At 40.4% G+C, this 8,122-nt stretch overlaps 1 pseudogene; it reads right to left on the bottom strand.

Moving 5' to 3' along the window:
* Positions 1–868: 868 nt before the first annotated feature.
* LOC132238774 (protein SET-like) lies at positions 869–3,949 on the bottom strand (annotated as a pseudogene).
* Positions 3,950–8,122: the final 4,173 nt, after the last annotated feature.

Genomic DNA, 8,122 nt, shown 5'->3' with positions numbered 1-8,122 from the left:
TGGAATCTAATGAACAAAATAAACTGTTGAACAAAATAGATCCAGAGACATAGAATCATGGAAAAGACTGTTGAATTTCAGAGGGAAGGCAAGGTGGGTGGGTGGGAAGAGATCAACCAAAGACCTTGTATGCATATATACATAACCCATGGACACAGACAATGGGGTGGTAGAGGCCTGGGTCAGGGGGTGGGGGAGGGCTATAGGGGCCAATGGGAGAATAAAGGGGACATATGCATTATTTTCAATAATAAATATTTAAAAAATCAACAAAAGTATCCTCTTTTGGAATATTTTAAAACATGGGATTTTAGGTTTCCTGGATAGGGAGGCTGGAATTCTAAGTAATCCCTTAGTTTTATTACTTCTAAAAATTTTTTTTTGTGTGTGTGTGTACACATTTAGTTTTATTGTAACAAAGCAACTTGTACACTTTTAACGTTTAAAACTGAGCATTATCTTTCCTTTCCAGTGAAACAAAAAGAAAATTTAGAAATAAACAGAACAAAATTACAATAGAGAAATGTCAATTCCGAATAAGATCCTACAGGTTCTGCTGATTCTCCCATCGAGTGGCAGGGCTCAAGTCATCATTAGGAGAAAATGTTATTTTAAAAGGGTCATCTTAGACTGAAGGATGTCTGTTAAACATCACAATTAAACATGCCAAAGGAGAAGCCATGTTGTCAAAATGCCCACAGCCCACCCAAACATCTCAAACCCACCCTTTGCTGACCGTCTATAACCACCCCTTTTTAAAGTTTTTTTTTCTTTTTTTAAACAAGAGAAAGTAGACTAACACATGCTGGTAAATGCTAACTGTCCACATTCACATAGAGACACAGTATAACCTCTGAGCCCAGTATACAGAGAAAGGAGGGAAAAGCTAGAATTCTATGCACCACTACCCAGGGGCCCAGCCACCTCCAGCTCCCAGCAGAGCTAAGGGAGCAGAAGGTTTTTCTTTTTTCCCACAGAGCACGGTGGTGCTCATTCCATTAAGATTTTCTTGAGACAGGAAGGGGCAAAGACTCTTTTCCCACTGTATTCTGCTCAAGGTACACCCCCCCCCCAATAAGGTGAGAACCATGATGTAAAGGAGAGAAAAGAGACCTCAAAAACAGGGCGACTGAGCACAAGAGGGGGGGGGGGGGGAAAGAAAAAGAAAGAAAAGACTGCAACTTGCTCCCAGGAACTGGAGAAAATTAAAAAAGGTTGGAATCCATCAGTGTTCATTAGTCATCTTCTCCTTCATCTTCCTCTCCTTCTTCCCCCTCATCATCATCTTCATCTTCTTCACCTTCATCCTCATCCCCTTCTTCATCAATATCTTCCAATCCTTCCTCTCCTTCATCATCATCATCATCTTCTCCTTCCCCTTCTTCATCCATGTCAGGAACCAGGTAGTACTGTAATGGATTTGGCCAAATGTTATCTTTGATGACTTCTCCCAACCCACCTGCACCTGCATCAGAATGGTCAGTGAACCAGGTAAAGAAGCTTTCTGGTTCCTCATGCTGTCCCTTCCTGCTGGCTGTATTTTGTGTTTGACTTGAACGTTTTGTCAAATCCTTTCCAGGTTTCCATTTGATTTCAGTGGACTTTGAAGATGGATCACCACTCTCATTCAGATGAAACTCTTTGAAGAGAACTTTATTTTCAAAGTAAGGATTTTCATCAAAATAAAAATCTATTCTGTAACCCGATTTAATATCTTCAAATTCTGTCACTTCAACTCTTGTAAATAATGCAGCGCCTCTTCATCCTCTTACCCAAGCAGAGCAGACACTTGTAGATGGTTGACAAATGTTGTTACCCAAAAGTTTGGGATTTTGGCGATCAATTCTGACCTCTTCTGAAAAAATGGTTGGCGGAGTTTGTAATATTTCTGTTCTACTTTCAAAATCTCCTCACTGGCTTGTTAATTAAGTCTGTCTATTTCATTTTGTACTTCATCAATATGTTCAATCGCTTCTTGCTGTTCTTTTTCTCCCTTTGGCACGTCCTGAGGGGTGGGCTACCTCTCTGGCTTGGGGGCTGGAGGCACTTTGGTTTCTTCGCTTGCGGTGGGAGTGAGGACCTGCGTTTGGGAGCCGTGCAGCGAGGCAAGTCCGAGGATCCAATCGCAGGGAAGTGGCCGGGCTGGACGGCGCGCTGAGACTCCTGAAATTTTCTTTAATATTCAAGTTCTGTGTGGAATTTTTAGTAGAATTATATTACACTTAAGAATTTATTACTAGCCAAAACCGGTTTGGCTCAGTGGATAGAGCGTTGGCCTGCGGACAGAAAGGTCCCAGGTTCGATTCCGGTCAAGGGCATGTACCTGGGTTGCGGGCGCATCCCCAGTGGGAGATGTGCAGGAGGCAGCTGATCGATGTTTCTCTCTCATCGATGTTTCTAACTCTCTATCTCTCTCCCTTCCTCTCTGTAAAAAATCAATAAAATATATTTTTTTAAAAAAAGAATTTATTACTAATTTTATATTTATTTTTTAATTTTTTTAAATTAGTTTTTAGAGATAGAGGAATGGAGAGAGAAAAACAAACAAACAAAAATGTCAATGTGAGAGCAGAACTGACTCCTGCATACCCCCTACCCGCCCCCCCCCCAACACACACGCTAGGGAGCTAGCCCCCAATAGGGACATGTGCCCTGACTAGGAATTGAACAGGCAACATTTTGGGGCATGGGACAAGGGCCCAACCAACTGAGCCAACCAGCCAGGGCTAATTTTATGTTTATTGTGTAAGTGTAATAATTCTGGGGCTATATATAAAAGTGTCAGTCATAATGACCTGGTACGTTTAGGTTACAAAACAAAATATTTTGGCTCAGACTAGATGTAGATTTTTTATTTCTATTCTGTTTATAGTATTTCTTCTGCCTCTCCTCAATTCTTAGGAATGAATCTATAATAATAAAAGCATAATATGCTAATTAGACCGGATGTCCTTCCAGATGAAGCCAGGGCTGCGAGGGAAGCCCCGGTCCCGGGTGCCAGAGGGAAGCTGGTGCCGGCAGCCGGGGGAAAGAAGGCCTACTCTTGCATGAATTTCATGCACTGGGCATATATATATATATATATTCAAGTACTCAATGTTCTTTTTAAAGCAAACTATCATGTCAAATCATTCCATAAATTTTGATGCTTAAGTCATAAATGTGTAGGAATTCATTATGCTATTTTTGTCAGCTTCCTTTTCCCAAAGTAGCTTACTGGGAAGAGCCATCGCTTTTCTTCCTTCAAAATTTCCATTAGATTCTCTATTTTATGTGAAATATAAGAAGCACAGTTAAAACTTATAGTTTTCTTTTGAGAGAAAGGCAAAATGCTAATGTTATGACAGAAATCAGGCTGGCGGAAAGCCACAAACCAAAAGCACTTAGAGGTTCAGAGAAGGACTAATTGCACTTGTGCCTGCTCAGCGGAGTCCTCTCCAGAGGCTGAGCCCCGAACAAAGCGGGGTTTGGCATTTTATGTTCTCCCAGGCTCTTTGTCTCCCATATATGGCATATACATACATTCTGGACATTCTTTCCATGTTATATGTTAAGCTTCCGGGTATCTGTTGCAGTTTGGGGAGGAGGGCCGTAACCTGAGACAGCAGAAGCTTGACCAGCAGTGGAGCCTGCTGGAGCAGAAGCAGAAGCAAGCTAGATTACAGAAGCTGAGGCGCGGTTATGGTGATGCAAGCAGGGAGTGAGCTTCCCATCTCACTAACTTTCACCATTAAAGTAATTAATTGAGTACTCATTGATTATTAGCTCCTGAATTGAAGATCAATATTGCCATTAAAGTATCATGATCTTTTGGAAACATTATTTTGTCTGAGAGGAGAAAATAGTAAGCCAAAATGCGATTATTCATACTGACACCTTTTGGTAAATCATAACCCCATGCTGACAAGCTGTTCCTAACAGATCCTCTTCCTTTTTCAGCCATATACATGACGGAATAAAAAATTTTATCCCTTTCTCCTTTAAAATGTAACTTCTCTCTCAGCTAAGATGGTGACTGCTGAGTCATCCAATTCATCCCAGCTTTTATTGTAATGTCTAGAAATTCATCAAACAACAAGAATTTGGCAAAGAACCAGAAAACTCCAGGAAGAAAACTAGATAAATGAAAGAGACACACCTGTGAGGAAAGTATAAAATAACTTCAAAATTATTTAGAATAAAGTTTGATGACATTTTGGTAACTCTTAGAAGTGTTTACGAGTGACTGCAAGGTCATCCATATCATGCCTCCTATCTCCATTTAAAACTACAGAGGACCTGGAGAGTATCATGCTAATTGAAGTAAGTCAGTCAGAGAAAGGTAAGTGTCACAGGATCACACTCATATGTGGAATCTAAGTAACAAAATAAACTGATGAACAGAGTGGATCCAGAGACATGGAAGCTTGGAACAGAGTGCAAAATCTCTGAGGGAAGGCAGGGGAGGGTGGGAGATAATCAACCAAAGACCTTGTATGCATATATGCATAACCCATGGACACAGACAATAGGGTGCTGAAGGCCTGGGAAGGGAGGGTAGGAGAGTAGGGAGTAGGATGGAGGGGGTCAATGAGGGGAAAAAGGGGACATAGGTAATAATTTCAACAATAAAGAATTATAAAACAAAACTACACAGGAACTAGTTGGACGAACTGCCAGGGAGCTTGCTGGGGAGGCTGTTGGGTGTAGCTGAATACTGGATGAATGGTCAGGGGCTGGCTGGGTCAGAGGTGGTGGGATGTAAAATCGGCCCACTAGGACTTCTGTTAGACAAAGGGTGGAATCTCTGCTCAATAGGCAATTAGCAAACGAATGACACTCTGAGGTATCCCACATCTGAAGAGCTTACTGAAAGGATTTGCAAAAAATCTCTGCCTGAACTCCTTAGACAAGAGCATCCTAGGTGCCTCTAATAGTTGTTTTCTAAATATTCACCCAACTGCCACTTTAAAACTACCCTGCTGTATAATATAAGCTCATCATGACTTACAAAAGATAACACAATTTAAAAGAAATGTCACTGACATCTGCTGAGGCTCAAGGCAGGTCGCTGAGAGGAAGTGGGGAAGAAGTAAGAATCATAGGAGGAAAATAAGGAAATAAAGAATTAAAAATATATATTTATTAAGGAAAGAAAAAAGTGGTAAAAGAGGGAGGGTGAGGATCAAGTCCGAGGGTCAAGAATCTCTAAATCTACTATTTTAGGCACCGATGGAATTCTAAACCAATAGTTGGCTGTGTTCAATGGATGCATTATACACCCCACAGGGACTTTTCTTTTCTAATCCAACACTCTTTGATGTTTTTGCAGGCAGAAATCTCCCTGAGACAAATTATAAGAAAAAGCATGGTGTCTCTAGAACCTCTTTAACTGAGAAGCCTGACAAATTAAATTTCCACCATCACCAATAACAAATTGGATGAAATCGGCTTATTTCAATCAGTGGTGCCAACAGGCAGAATCCCTTTTTAGTGACTCTCCTGGCCTCTGCATTAGAACACATTGTCATTCCAGTAAAAAACAGCAGAGCATTTAGGAATATGTGCTCTCACGCTAATGAAGATAAGGATGCTCATTAAAAAGATGGAACATTTCTAGCTCAGAGTAATACGTCTAAACTAAAATGCATGGGCATGAGATCAAACCATGGAAGTGTTGTGCCTGCCTCAAAAGTGAAAAATGATGGATGATGACAAGAGAAATCAGAAGAAAAATAAAGAGTTTATACCAACCTGGAAAGTACCACAGTGCACTCAAAGCAGCTAAGTCGTGTTCCCTGATCAATACAATAAAATGCCGTCAATAAACTGAGCAGCAGCCCTCACAAGGTACATAGCTTATAAGCTGCACTCATAAGTCATTTTAGGCTCCACAAAGGGTACTTCTCTCAAGAAGCTGAAAGTGTATGTATATTTATCGCAGACAGAAGCCTATTCTCAAACAAAAGCTTGAAGAAATCTTCTCTTCTTTTGACCAAATATAATTTTGGTTCCTATTTTAAATATAGAGGGGATTTTCTTTGGAAACCAAAGAAGCACCCTTGACAGAGATCTGAGGCAGCCAACAGGATACATTAAATGTAGAATGATTTTTTAAAAAGACAAGACATCTTAAATAGTTCCCAAATCAGGTGGTCATATATGTAGTATTTTTCACAGCAGCAAGAGAGGGATTTTAGCCCAGGTGGTGGCTCAGTGGCTGAGCATCAGTCCATGAGCCAAGAGGTCCCAGGTTCGATTCCTGGTCAGGGCACATCCCCAGGTTGTGGACTCAATCCCTAGTAAGAGGGTGTAGGAGACAGCTGATTGATGTCTCTCTCATAGATGTTATTGTTCCTTTCCCTCTCTCTTTCTAATCAACAAAAACACATTTTTTAAAAATAAAAAAGAAAGGTATTTTATTGGATTAAGAAATGGAGGTCAGTTGTGAAAATGCAGTTTGATATTGAAACTTATAGACTCTGGTGCAAAAGAGTCCCCTAGAAGAGCACTGGGTGTTGAATCCTCGGTGAAGTAAGTCCCCTTCGTTGTGAAAGAAGACTGGAGTGAGTGTTAGGAGGCTGGGAGTCTAGTTCCTGTTCTTCAACTACTTATAACTGTGGTCTAAATCAGGTCATACCACCATTCTAAGCTTCAGTCTACATTTGGAAAATGAGAGGGCTGAATTGGATCTCTTCCAGCTAAGATTTAAAATCATATTTCAATCCATGCCTTTACTAGAATATGCACAGTTTTCCATGGTGTATCTTGTGTTGCTGGAATCTTAGGAGAGGGGCAGGGAAGGCATCATGACAACAGTGATGCTAATAGAAGACCTGAGAATTTTAAATGCAAGATCATCCTATTCATAAATTTCCACTCTCACTCATCTGAGTATCCTATATAATAAAACCCTACCATGCAAATCGACAAAACAATGGAACGACTGGTAGCTATGATGCACACTGACCACCAGGGGCCATATGCTCAATGCAGGAGCTGCCCCCTGATGGTCAGTGCGCTCCCACAGGGGGCGCACTGCTCAGCCTGAAGCCGGGCTCACAGCTGGTGAGCGCAGCAGCCAGTTAGTATATTATATAAACTCTCTCATGCACCAGGCCTCTAGTATATTATATAAACTCCCTCCTAATTTTTCCTCCTTTGCCACCATCATTACAATTTAAAGGCTTTAACTTCATTCCATGCTTATTTTAATATGATTGCACCCATGTTGTAAGAGTGGATGAGCATATATCCACTAAGGCAATACCTATTCCTTCTCTAAGACATGGAAGAAATTCACTGGATTTTCTTAGAGGAAAATCTGAGGGGGTTTCCTCAACCTACTTGCAGGATTTGAAAAACAACTTGGAACTCACTAACAGGCTTTTACACATTTTGGAGTTAGGTATGCAATCAATCTGATGCACAGGCTATATTGATCATGTGACCTTGGGTTTAAAACCCTTTGACTCTAAGTCTTATAATTTAGAAAATCTAGATAAGCCATCAACTTCACAGAATTACTAAATATAAATTAAGCAATTTTGTAATATATGTTTACTCAATACTTGTCAGTGTCCTAAACCCACCACAATACCTACATTTTATATTAAGAAAAACATTAAAAACCTAAATTCATAGTAGAGAGGTCATAGCCAATTCCTAGGTCTGCCAAACAATTTCACTGCCTCCTGAGGAAAAATGCTGAGAGTCAGAAAGGAGGCAGCCTGTGCGAGTCAGCGAAATCCATCTCTCCTGGGAATCAACTCAGAGGTGGTCAGGGGAGTGGTCCTTCAAAGGAGGGACAGTCTGTTATAATGTACTTCCATTGCATTTAGAGAGACTGTCTACAAACCTAGATTAAGCCAAACTGTATGAGAGGTATTACCGATTGCCAATTAAAAGAAAAAAAGAAAGAAAAGAACTTTTGATGCAATCAGTTCGAACTATCACAGAATGCCGATTCTTCCACTTGATTTCATATCAATTCAATGACTGGCATTACTTCAAAGACTTTGCCCACTTAGATAAAAGGTATTTGTCTTTTGAATCACAAAAAAATTGGAATTCTCCACTCTGAAATATCTGAAAATCACATCGTAAGTCGATGTGCCAACAGCTTGCTCTATTAATCAAAAAT

Source organism: Myotis daubentonii, chromosome 7, assembly GCF_963259705.1.
Source record: "Myotis daubentonii chromosome 7, mMyoDau2.1, whole genome shotgun sequence".
Lineage (NCBI taxonomy): Eukaryota > Metazoa > Chordata > Mammalia > Chiroptera > Vespertilionidae > Myotis > Myotis daubentonii.
The sequence above is the reverse complement of the archived record's forward strand: the minus strand, read 5'-3'. Positions and strand labels throughout refer to the sequence as shown.